The sequence below is a fragment of the Rana temporaria genome, chromosome 5 (genome assembly GCF_905171775.1).
Source record: "Rana temporaria chromosome 5, aRanTem1.1, whole genome shotgun sequence".
Lineage (NCBI taxonomy): Eukaryota > Metazoa > Chordata > Amphibia > Anura > Ranidae > Rana > Rana temporaria.
This window is the reverse complement of record NC_053493.1, coordinates 53,979,632-53,992,358: the sequence shown is the minus strand read 5'-3', so window position 1 is coordinate 53,992,358 and position 12,727 is coordinate 53,979,632. Positions and strand designations below refer to the sequence as shown.

The window sequence follows — 12,727 nt, the reverse complement described above, 5'->3', positions numbered from 1 at the left end:
AATTATTAAATTGCCTCTATAAATATTATGTTTGTGATTTTTTCCTTTTTTTTTTTTTTATTTTAAGGCAACATTTTTCATTTTGTATATAGTAGTTTTTTTTTTGTTTTGTTTTGTTTTTTTGTCATCTTGTGCCCTTTTGGGGAGATTTCCCTTCACTTCCTGCCCTATAGCCAAAACAGAAAAGAAAGGAAATCGTTTTCTTTATTATAGGTGCTGACTGTATATAGCACCATCAATTTATGCAGCACTTTACATACCGTATTTATCGGGGTATTGCACGCTCCGGCGTATAGCGCGCACCCCTAATGTAGACCTGAAATTCCTGTAAAAACACATTTTAATTCTTACAGTTTTGGTGTCTTGCCCGGCGTCCATCGGCGACCTTGTCCGGTCCAGACTCCGTCTGCGGCCTCGGTGGTGTCCTCCCGGCTTCTCCCGCGCTGTCTCCGAGTCGAATCCTCGCTTCCCGCGCTCAGTTTGAACGCCTCCGCCGACATATACCGAGCGCAGTACACTCGGGCACGCTCGGCCATGCTTGGCTTCTTACGCATAAACGTCACCGAGCGTGACCACGAGCGAAGCCGAGCCTGGCCGAATGTACCCGAGTGTACTGCGCTCGGTATATGTTGGCGGAGGCGTTCAAACTGAGCGCGGGAAGCGGGTATCGGCGTATATCGATTTTCCCCTTATTTTAAGTGGAAAAAAGTGTGCGGTATACACCGATAAATACGGTATATATTGCACGTTCACATCAGTCCCTGCCTTCAAGAAGCTTATAATTCAAGGGCCCTAACTCGCTGTCACGTACCTGGTGGAGATCGAGCAGTAAAGAGGGCTTCTCTTGTACCTCCTGTCCAACGCCACTGGTAGAGATGACAGGGAGTGGAGGACACAGAGTGGCACAAGGGCCAATGTAGTAGATAGCTCTGACTGGGCCTTGGCAGAGACCTGATGGCTGGAGATCACTGGTCAGGTACTGAAGACAGGAGCTCTATTTTTTCCGCAACATTTTTCACGTCGTGAAAAATGGTTGTGTGTAGGCTTTAACGATGGGAAAGAAAACGTGCATGCTTAGACGCAAGTTATGAGAAGGGAAATTTGCATAATAAAGCCCAAAAGGTGGCGCCATTTGAATGGAACTTCCCCTTTATAGTGTCGTCATACGTGTTGTACATCACCGCGCTTTGCTCCAGCATTTTTTTTTCACTATCGTGTGCATGCAAGGCAGGCTTGACAAGAATCACGTCAAGAAAAACATCGTTTTTTCCATGACATTAAAAACGGTCGTGTGTACGCGGCATTAATACTATTTTGTATCTTTTTGTAAACTTATTTTGCTTTCACATATAGTAACTTTTTTACCTTGGATTTCACGGTCCTTGAAAAAACTATTTTATGTAAGCTTTGTGGTATGAATATTTTACATAACTGTTGTATTAATAGACAGGCTTTCAGCACCCTTTTATAATGAAGACCTCTGGGAGAGGCTCATACAATTCTCTCACTACATAGGAAGGTCTTATTACAACACAGACTATACAAACACACAAAGGTTGACACACAAGAGTCTCATAATGCAGTGGCATATTTCTCATACCATGCTTAGATTGGGATCTCCACAATGGTGTAAGGAAAACAAAACCTTCCAGTAATTACTACTAACAAGACGTGAGTCCTCTTAATGAAAACTGTCAGGGCGCTCATATGTTGCTGTACAGGTTTTTAAGAATGCCAATGACTAATGACTTGCAGTGTCCCAGATCAACCTCCACAGGAGGCCGTCGGCTCCTATTTACACCAGCTTGTAGCTACATGCAACCCTGGTACCAGACGTCTAACAATAGGGCTAGAAGCAGAGGGCAGATAGACAGACAGAACATAAGATATCTTGGTTCTTTTAACAAGGAAGACATCTTGGTTCTGGACTTGCTCTGAATGCGGTGCTGTAAGAAAAAGGGTCAGAGAAGATACAACTGAGATCAGTTCCCAGAGGAGGATCCAGGCAGAGAGGTGATGGCAGATGTTCCACCACAGCAGAGCCGTACAGGAAAGTTGCCAAGGCCTGATGTATAGGACAGTCATATTTGCCTATTCACCCCTGCATTTGATCATGTGACCATGGGCAGGGAATGCACAGGTAAACACCACTCTGCTAAGGACTGTGTGGCTGTCACCTATCTGATTATATACAGTGGAACCTCGGATTATGAGCATAATCCGTTCCACGAGTACTCAAAATTACAGAACACAAAAAAATGGTGTCTGCAAAAGTTTGGGCACCCTGCAGTTAATATCTTGTATTGCCCCCTTTGGCAAGTATCACAGCTTGTAAACTCTTTTTGTAGCCAGCCACGAGTCTTTCAATTCTTGTTTGAGGTATCTTTGCCCATTCTTCCTTACAAAAGCCTTCCAGTTCTTTGAGATCTCTGGGCTGTCTGTCACGCACTGCTCTTTTAAGGTCTATCCATAGATTTTCAATTATGTTGAGGTCAGGAGATTGTGAAGGCCATGGCAAAACCTTCAGTTTACGCCTCTTGATGTAATCCCCCGTGGATTTTGAGGTGTGTTTAGGATCATTATCCATTTGTAGAAGCCATCCTCTCTTTAACTTCATCTTTTTCACAGATGGCATCAAGTTACCATCCAAAATTTGCTGAAATTTTATTGAATCCATTTTTCCTTCTACTCGTGAAATGTTCCCTGTGCCACTGGCTGCAATACAACCCCAAAGCATGATTGATCCACCCCCATGCTTAACAGTTGGACAGAGGTTCTTTTCATTTAATTCTGTGCCCTTTCTTCTCCAAACGTACCTTTGCTCATTTCGGCCAAAAGTTATATTTTAACCGCATCGGTCCACAGAACTTGTTTCCAAAATAGTGGAATAGTGTACCACAACTCCAGTGTCTGCCAGATCTTTCTGGAGGGATCGTGCAGTCAAACGTGGGGTTTGAATTGCTTTTCTCACAATCCTGCGAGCTGTTCTGTCTGATATTTTTCTTGGTCTTGGTCTGCGTGTTTTTAAGACATTTTTTTTTAATGCTTTTTCACGAGCTTCCGTAGACTTTAATGGGCCAGGTAACGCATGTAACTGCATGTAAAATCAGACATGCCTTATTCTTTTCATCGCAGTGTGTAGATGTGGCTGTCCTCATTGGAATTTTATTTTCATGATACCTGTTTATATGAGCTGCAAAACGCACAAGTGTGAATAGAGCCTGAGGCCCCATTTACACCTGAGCATAGCGTTTTCAGGCAGAAAGTCGCGCAATTTTACCGCAATTTTGTCATGATTCTTTTCTATGTTTTTGCGGCGATTTTGGACAGGTCAAAAAGTCACTAATGTAAATAGCAGAAAAACGCCCAAATCGACCTAAAAAAAAAAAAAAAAAATCCCAGAACTTGTTTCAGCTTCTGGCTTCAGGCGTTTTGGAGTGGAGATGTGAACCATAGAGAATAGAGAATAATAGATTTTTTCCCCTCCACCGTTTTGTAGCTTCAGACTACAAAACACTCAGGTGTGAAAGGGGTCTTAGGCCCCTTTCACATTGAGGAGTTTTTCAGGCGGTACAGCGCTAAAAATAGCGCTGCTATCCTGCCTGAAAAACTCCTTCACTGCAGACTCAATGTGAAAGCCCGAGGGCTTTCACACTGAGGCGATGCGCTGGCGGGAGATAAAAAAATCTCCTGTCAGCAGCATCTTTGGAGCGGTGAGAGGAGTGGCATGTATACCGCTCCTTCCCATTGAAAACAATAGGAAACCGCTGCAATACCGCCCGCAATGCGCCTCTATAGAGGTGCATTGCAGGCGGTATTAACCCTTTATCGGCCGCTAGCGTGGGTTAATACCACAGCGCTAGCGGCTGATTCCCGCGGCAATCCCAGCAGTATAGCGCCGCTATTTTTAGCAGCATTATACCGCCACCGCGGCTCCCGCCCCAGTCTGAAAGGGGCCTTATACTTGATCTAGGAGCATGGAAGGCGCAGTTTTGTTTGTGTGGGAATCAAAGGTTACATTTTAATTCAGATTGTAATGTGTATTGACCTTACTGATGTGCCCTTTTTGGTTCAGGTGAAGTGTGAATTTTAAATCCATTTTAAAAGTATGCATTTCTTTTAACCTCTTTACCACCAAGGACGTCCCTGGGACGTTCTCCACTTTGAGCGGTGATATCTCAATGATGCCTGCAGCTACAGGCATCATTCAGATATCCCCATCTTCAGCCGCCGATTCTCTGCACCATAAGAACGATCAAAGCGGCGGTTCCGCCGCTTGATCGTTCTTATAGGCAGCGGGAAGGGACGCCCCCCCTCCCGCCGCCATCCGAATCGGTCGGCGTCCGCTGCAGAACCATAGAGATGACTGGTGACCAGACGGTCACAGTCATCTCTATTACCGTCGGAGGACCGGGCGCAACGTTATGACGTCACGCCCGGTACCTGGAAGTAAACAAAGCCGCAATTGCAGCTGTCAGCATTTGATCAGTGATTCTTTTTTCACCGATTTCATGCTTGTAAGCCTGAAGGAGAGATGTGGGGTCTTATTGACCCCACATCTCTCCATAAAGAGGACATGTCACACTGATTCTTATTACAAGGGATGTTTATATTAAAGTAAAGTAAGTAAAATAAAATAAAAAAAAAATGTTTTCAAACCGCCCCTGTCCTCGATATCTCGCGCGCAGAATCGAACACGCATGCAGGTCCCGCCCACATATGTAAACACCGTTCAAACCCCACATGTGAGGTATCGTTGCGTGCGTTAGCGCGTGTGCAACAATTCCAGCACTAGACCTACTCTGAAACTCGAAAATAGTAACCTGTAAAAAATGTTAAAGCGTCACCTATGGAGATTTTTAAGTACCGAAGTTTGGCGCCATTCCATGAACGCACTTTTAAAGCGTGACATGTTAGGTATCTATTTACTCAGCGTAACATCATCTTTCCAATTATACAAAAAAATTGGGCTAACTTTACTGTTTTTTTTTTTTTTTAATTCATGAAACCGTTTTCTTTCCCAAATAAAGGCGTTTGAAAAATTATTGCACAAATACCGTGCGAGAAAAAAAGTTGCAATGACCGCCATTTTATTCCCTAGGGTGTCTGCTTAAAAAAAATATATAATGTTTGGGGGTTCTGATTAATTTTCTAGCAAAAAAATTGTGATGTTTACATGAAGGAGAGAAGTGCCAAAATTAACCCGGTGGACAAGTGGTTAAATAGTCAATCGACCTGCGACCATGTGCGCTGTAAACCAGTATACGCATTTTTTTTTTTTTTTTTTAAGCTAGATGGCTCAGGGTGGGATGTTGAGTAGTGTAACATACATAATATCTATTGATCCGCTTGTCTTTGTATTTCATGTGCAGATCAATGTCTTTAGCTGGAGGAGTAAATGTTGCAGTAATTTTTTCCTTTATTGGTAGAGGGGACTGTGAAGGTTAATATCAATATATCGTACAGTACTGCTTGTAGCCGCTCTCATTCTTCATGTACTTGCTGAATCCATGGAGGTAACACCATAAGGAGTATTCTATAAAGCAGAGATGGACAAATCCCAGGAGCTAGGTAGCCAATACTCCATAAAAATGACAGCTGGTCTCTAACATTGAGGTTTTATTTTGTTGTCAAAGGAGCTGACTATCAATTTGTCCACCCCTGCTTTGAAGTCTTCCCAGACCACTTGATGACTAATGGGATACATTAATAACGCTACAGTTCCAATGTGAACAGGCTTCCATTGCAGGGTCTCCCGGTGCTGAAGGGGTCACCTAAATGTATATGCTGGCCCTGCTTGGAGCTGCATTGTACTGTCACAGCCTGTCAACACCTTTGTGGTGCTTAGATCACGCTGTCACTTCTGACTGTCTCACTTCAAGCTGTCACTATCAGAGGCACAGTAAGCAAGTCTCGTTGTTGCATAATGAAAATCTTAAAGGCTAAGTTCACCTTTTATTTTTTTTTATTTTTTTTCTAAATTCCAGCTCCCCTATGTACCAATATAGCGTTAATGTACTTCTTTTGCAAAAGTAAAACCACTTTTCATTAATTCTAAACAGGCTTACCTCACTATCTCTTCATAGCTGTTTAAAGCGGGAGTTCACCCATAAATGCAGTTTTTGCTCTTTTACCCTTAGATTGATGCTCATTTAGTCTAGGGGAATCGGCTAGTTGTTTTAAAATCCGAGCATTACTTACCGTTGTAGAGGGCGATCTTCTCCGCCACTTCCGGGTATGGGTCTTCGGGAGTGGGCGTTCCTTCTTGATTGACAGTCTTCCGAGAGGCTTCCGACGGTCGCATCCATCGCGTCACTAGTAGCCGAAAGAAGCTGAACGTCGGTGCGGCTCTATACTGCGCCTGCGCACCGACGTTCGGCTACTTTCAGAAAATCGTGACGCGATGGATGCGACCGTCGGAAGCCTTTCGGAAGGCTGTCAATCAAGAAGGAACGCCCAGTCCATACCCGGAAGTGGCGGAGAAGATCGCCCTCTACAATGGTAAGTAATGCTCGGATTTTAAAACAACTAGCCGATTCCCCTAGACTAAATGAGCATACGTCTAAGGGTAAAAACGGCATTTTACCGGCGAACCTCCGCTTTAACCGCTTCTGGACCACCCACGTACATTTACTGCAGCGGGGCGGCCTCTCTGCACAAAATCAATCACATGCCTGTACGTGATTTCGCTCTTCCTGGTCTGGAGCGCGCCCCTATGGCGACCAGCTCCCGCTGTGATTGGACACAGCACGAGCCAATCAGCGGGTCCACTGGGATATGCCGATTGTTCTCGTGGTAGACAGAACGGCGGTCTGCCTATTTAAACAAGGTAGATTGCCGTTCTGTGACAGGACAGATCTTGTGTTTCTGCTAATCGGGAACAGGTCATCTTATGCCTCGTACACACGATCGGTTTTCAGGGGGGAGGGGAAAACCGAGAACCAACTTGGTAGCTTTTCCCTGTGTATACACGGCTGGTTTTCCCGACAGGAAAACGGCCATGACAGCTTTAGTTGGGAAAACCGGCCATGTGTATGCTCCACTGCAGTGTTTCCCATAGGAAAACTGCAGAGCAAAAAAAAAAAAACACAGAGAATCGCGGCGGGAAAAAAGAGAAAAAGTTATCATTTTTTTGCTCGCAGTTTTCCTGTCGGGAAAACTGCTATCGAGCATACACACGGCCGGTTTTCCAGAACAAAAACGTGGCTATTTTTTTGTATAGTGTATGGTCAGCATTAGTATCTGATTTGTCCACCACAATGTCGCAGTCCCGTTATAAGTTGCTGATCGCTGCCATTACTAGAAAAAAAAAATCCATAAAAATATCCCATAGTTTGTAGACACTATACATTTTGCATAAACCAATGTACGCTTATTGTGATTTTTTTTTTTTTTTACCAAACATATGTAGCAGAATACATATTGGTCTAAATTGAAGAAGAAACTCTATTTTCTAAAAAAAAGAAAAAAAAAATATCGGATATGTTTTAGAGCATAAAATTCTCGTCCTTTTTTTTTTTTTTTTTTTTTCAAAGCGCAAAAAATAAAAACTGCAGAGGTGATCAAATACCACCAAATGAAAGCTCCATTTGTGGGGGGGGGGGGGGGGGAATGTATTTGTGTACAGTGTTGCATGACCGCACAATTGACAGTTAAAATAACACAGTGCTCTATTGCAAAAAAATGGCCTGGTCATAAAGGGGGTAAACCTTCCGGTGCTGAAGTGGTTAAACACACTGCTCGATTACTTCTGCCTTACTTCCTGGACAGACTTTAGGTGATGACCCAGGAAGGAGTTGACCAGCTAAGGGTGGATGATGGAGGGTGTGTGCTAATGAGATCAGCTGGTCAACTCCTTTCTGTGTCATGACCTAAAGTATGACCAGGAAATAAGGCAGAAGTAATGGAGCAGTGTGTTTAAACAGCTATGAAGACAGTGAGGTAAGCCTGTGTAGAATTAATGGAAAGCTGTTTTATTTTTGCAAAATAAGTACATTAATGCTATATTGGTACATAGGGGAGCTGGATATATATATATATTTTTTAACACAACTCTACTAGTGTATGGAAACAGTATAACTGGACAGATCTCCCGCTGACGGCTTTTGTATGCCGACAGCCAGGACCATTGAGACTTGCATAGATGTAAGTGCTTAACGGTGTTCCTTTTAATGATTTAAAAAACTTGTTTTTCCAGTTATGTAAATATGTGCTATCACGTCCGGTTTAGCGTGAATGCTGTGTCAGAATATTTAACAGGTCAGGTTTTGTTGGGTTCCATGCATACAGTTTTTGTTCGGTGACAGTCTCTTCTAGACCTGCATTGTGATAAAAGCTCTTTCTATGTGGAGCACGCTTTTAATTAAGTCTGTCTGCAGTAACCTGGGCGCTGTAGTCTGTCAGTGTTTTAAATGGAGAACAAATTATGCTTAATGAAGCACTTCAGTTCATTTCATGGCCTCTCTTATATCTTCGTCAGGATTCATTATTGGCCATGTTGTAATGTTACACAAGCTATTGAGTGCATTAAATTGACTCGGAGCTGCAGGTTATTTAAGGTGAATCCATTGTTGTGGGATGGAGTCCAGACGAAGAAGTGGATTGAAGTCTGCAGATAATACAGTGATCTACAGATATACCCAGTATAGGGACTGTTGTTTAAAGTACAACTCTGCCTTTACTTACTGTATATACTCAGGTATAAGCCGACTTTTTCAGCAATTTTTTTTTATGCTGAAAATGCCCCCCTCAGGTTATACTTGAGTGAGGGTCTCCCGCTGTATCAGTCTTGACTGTTAGGCCTTGTACACACGACCGAACATGTCCGCTGAAACAGGTCCGTCGGACCAGTTTCTGCGGACATGTCCGACCGTGTGTAGGGCCTACCGGACAGTTTTCCGGCCTAGCGGACAGGTTTCCAGCGGACAAAAGTTTCTTAGCATGCCAAGAAACTTGTTCGCTGAAAGCCTGTCCGTCGGACATGTCCGATGGTTAGTACGACTCATCGGACATGTCCGCTGGCCCGAAATCCCGCGCATGCGTCAAATTGATTCGACACATGCGTGGAAGCATTGACCTTCCGTGTCAGAGAACGTCGGTGTCGTCTACGTCACCGCGTTCTCTGTCCGCGGGGATTTTGGTCTCATGGTGTGTACACACATCAGACCAAAACCTCCCAGCAGACATGTCCGATGAAAACGGTCAGCGGACCGTTTTCATCGGACATGTCTGCTCATCTGTACAAGGCCTTAAGGGGCCGTCCACTGTAACAAAGCCCTGCCGCCTCCTCGTCGGTGATAGACTGAACACTGGTAACAATTCTGTAAACGTAATCCATGTTCCGTCTATCACAGACGAGGAGGAGGCGGGGCTTTATGACAGTGGATGGCTGCAAACTGCAGTTGCATGACACATCGGGAGATCAAAGGCACAGTAAGGCTGCAGATGGGCACAGTGAGGCTACAAATGAGCACACAGTGAGGCTGCAAAGTGGCATAGTGAGGCTGCAGATGGGCACAGTGAGGCTGCAGATGGGCATTGTTGGCCCTCTTTTCAACTTACAGTAGCTGCTGCATTTCCCACCCTAGGCTTATATACGTTTTCCCAGTCTTTTTGTGGTAAAATTAGGTGCCTTGGCTTATATTCGGGTCAACTTATACTCGAGTATATACAGTAATTTTGCTCCAACTGCTCCCATTTTCTCTCCCCATTAAATACATACCCACATCTAGTTACCCTCACATTAGTTGGTGACCACCCCCACTGACTAAGGTTTCTCTTGTCCTCTTCATTGAGCTGGTGGGCATGTGGCCTACTGGGCATGCAAGATGGTTTTCTTTATAGAACTAAAGCCTAGTACACACTATGCAAATACCGGCGAGCAATTGTCAGATTTTCCCCAAAGGTGCATATCAATATAATCAAAAATTATATTAACTTGGAAGAAAATATTTGCGCAACAAAGGTAAACGTAGCTGCATGCTAGTGTAGTGACAAGTGATGTCATGTACGTGACCTTTCCAGCCACTTCCCCTAAATAAGTTTTGGAGTGTTCTGGAAGTTTCATCCTTTTGTGAAATTTTTCCGTACGATACGTACTGTACAAATTGAATAAAGATTGGACAATATGTTGCCTAACGATAAAAAATGTCATGCTTGCACCTTGTTTTCGTTTTTTTTTTTTTTATGCCTGCATTATCGGAATAAGCTGTAAAAAAGCACTATACTAATGAACATATAATCAACCGATCATTCCTCTAACGGAAATAATTGTATGATTTCTTTATAGTGTGTACCGGCCATTGAGTAGAGGAAAATTCTGCTTTCAAGCCTTCTGGATGTCTGCTTTTCCGGTAGGTCCTGTGAGGATGTACATGCTGAAGGTCAGTAGATTGCATATTGCTGGTTCTGTGTAAAGGACAGGAGATAAAGAACGTGGTGTGTGTAGAAGTGTCATCCGCTAATGTATTTACAGTAACAAGATATTTTAGGAAGATGAGGAGGCAGTTGGGATATATTCAAGTAATGGTAGAGCAGGGATAATTTATGACAACGGATAATTAGATTCCATCTTTATTGGTGGGTAAAGTGATATTAACCACTTAAGGACCGGACCAATACGCTGCTAAATGACCCAAGGGGTTTTTACAATTCGGCACTGCGTCGCTTTAACAGACAATTGCGCGGTCGTGCGACGTGGCTCCCAAACAAAATTGGCGTCCTTTTTTCCCCACAAATAGAGCTTTCTTTTGGTGGTATTTGATCACCTCTGCGGTTTTTATTTTTTGCGCTATAAACAAAAATAGAGCGACAATTTTGAAAAAAATGCAATATTTTTTACTTTTTGCTATAATAAATATCCCCCAAAAACATATATAATTTTTTTTCCTCAGTTTAGGCCGATACGTATTCTTCTACATATCTTTGGTAAAAAAAATCGCAATAAGCGTTTATCGGTTGGTTTGCGCAAAATTTATAGCGTTTACACAATAGGGGATATTTTTATTGCATTTTTATAAAAAAAAAATTTTTTTCTACTAATGGCGGCGGTCAGCGATTTTTTTTGTGACTGCGACATTATGGCGGACACTTCGGACAATTTTGACATATTTTTGGAACCATTGTCATTTTCACAGCAAAAAATGCATTTAAATTGTATTGTTTATTGTGAAAATGACAGTTGCAGTTTGGGAGTTAACCACAGGGGGCGCTGTAGGAGTTAGGGTTCACCTGGTGTGTGTTTACAACTGTAGGGGGGTGTGGCTGTAGGACTGACGTCATCGATCGAGTCTCCCTATAAAAGGGATCACTCGATCGATGCCGCCGCCACATTGAAGCACGGGGAAGCCGTGTTTACAAACGGCTCTCCACGTTCTTCAGCCCCGGGGAGCGATCGCGACGGAGCGGCTATAAACGAATAGCCGCGCCGTCGTCCCGGATCGCTCCCCGCGGGAATCCGACCGTCGCATGTAGCGCGGGGGGGGGGGGTCCCCGATCGGACCTCCGACCCACGTCTAGGCAGGGACGTACAGGTACGCCAATGTGCCTGTACGTGCCATTCTGCCGACGTACATATACATGCGGCGGTCTGGAAGTGGTTAAAGGCAATTTTTTGTCATACTTCCCTGCCCTGTGCAGTGGTTTTCCACAGAGCATCCCCAATCCTCTTCCAGGTGGCCAAGCTCTGTATTCTTTGTCTGGTTATCCTTGGACGGTAGTGGGGGAAATCAGCAGCAAACTGGGAGAATGATGTTCTACAGGCTGTTTAGAGAAGTCGCGAGACTCTGTTGATAAAGTACGATGCATCTTTGCCGCCATTGTGCAAATTTGCTGTTGCTGCTGGTCCTGCTGGTTCCTGCTGGTTCGTGGATAACACCAACATGTTCTGGTGTGTTATGCTTTAGCTTGGCGTACCTTTTGTGTTTTTTTTTTATGTACCCTTCGAGCCGGTTCACGCAGGGGCAACACGACTCTGGGTGTGACTTTGCGAGGCAACTTCAGAGCGACTTGGGGCGACTTACAAAAAAAACTAGTTTCTTCCTGTAAAGTTGCTTCAGTTAAGACAGGGGATCCGACTTGTAGGCGACTTCCATTAAAATCAGTGGGTACAAGTGGCCTAGAAGTCGCCTTGAAGTAGTACAAGAACCTTTTCTGAAGTCGGAGCGACATTAAAGAGGAGTTCCACCTAAAAATGGAACTTCCTCTTAACCCACTCCTCGCCCCCTTACATGCCACATTTGGCATGTAATTTTTTTTGGGGGGGGGGGGGAGTGGGGGCTTCAGGAGAAGGGGACTTCCTGTCCCACTTCCTCCTTCCGCCGAGGGGCTGGAAAGGCGATTAGCTTAATCGCCTTTTCACAGCCCCTCCCTGTAGGCGAGCGCCTGTCCAATCGGACGGCGCCGCTCGCGCATGTGCAGTGCCGCTCGTGCATGCACAGTGGGTGCCCGGCCGTGAAGCCGGGTCACTGCCGGGTGCCCACACTAGAATGGCCGGCGCGTCGCTGGAGCCGTGGAGCAGGTAAGTGTCAGTTTATTAAAAGCCAGCAGCTACACTTTTTGTAGCTGCTGACTTTTAATGAACTTAAAAAAATGGGTGGAAAACCCCTTTAAGACAGCTCTCATTCACTTCCATGTAATTTGTCATGTCGCGCGACTTGGGTCGCGGTAGAGTGAACCGGCTCTTAGGCTTCATGTACACGGGACGTTTTTACAACCTCTCCTGAATGAT

At 44.4% G+C, this 12,727-nt stretch overlaps 1 protein-coding gene across 2 annotated transcripts in view; it reads left to right on the top strand.

Moving 5' to 3' along the window:
* MPP7 (membrane palmitoylated protein 7) overlaps nt 1-12,727 on the top strand; it is a 537,461-nt gene that overhangs the window by 78,023 nt on the left and 446,711 nt on the right. For both annotated transcript variants that reach the window (XM_040352591.1, XM_040352588.1), the window contains exon 2: nt 10,289-10,382. The gene's annotated coding sequence lies outside the window, so the exon portion shown is untranslated. The remainder of the gene's footprint in view (nt 1-10,288; nt 10,383-12,727) is intronic.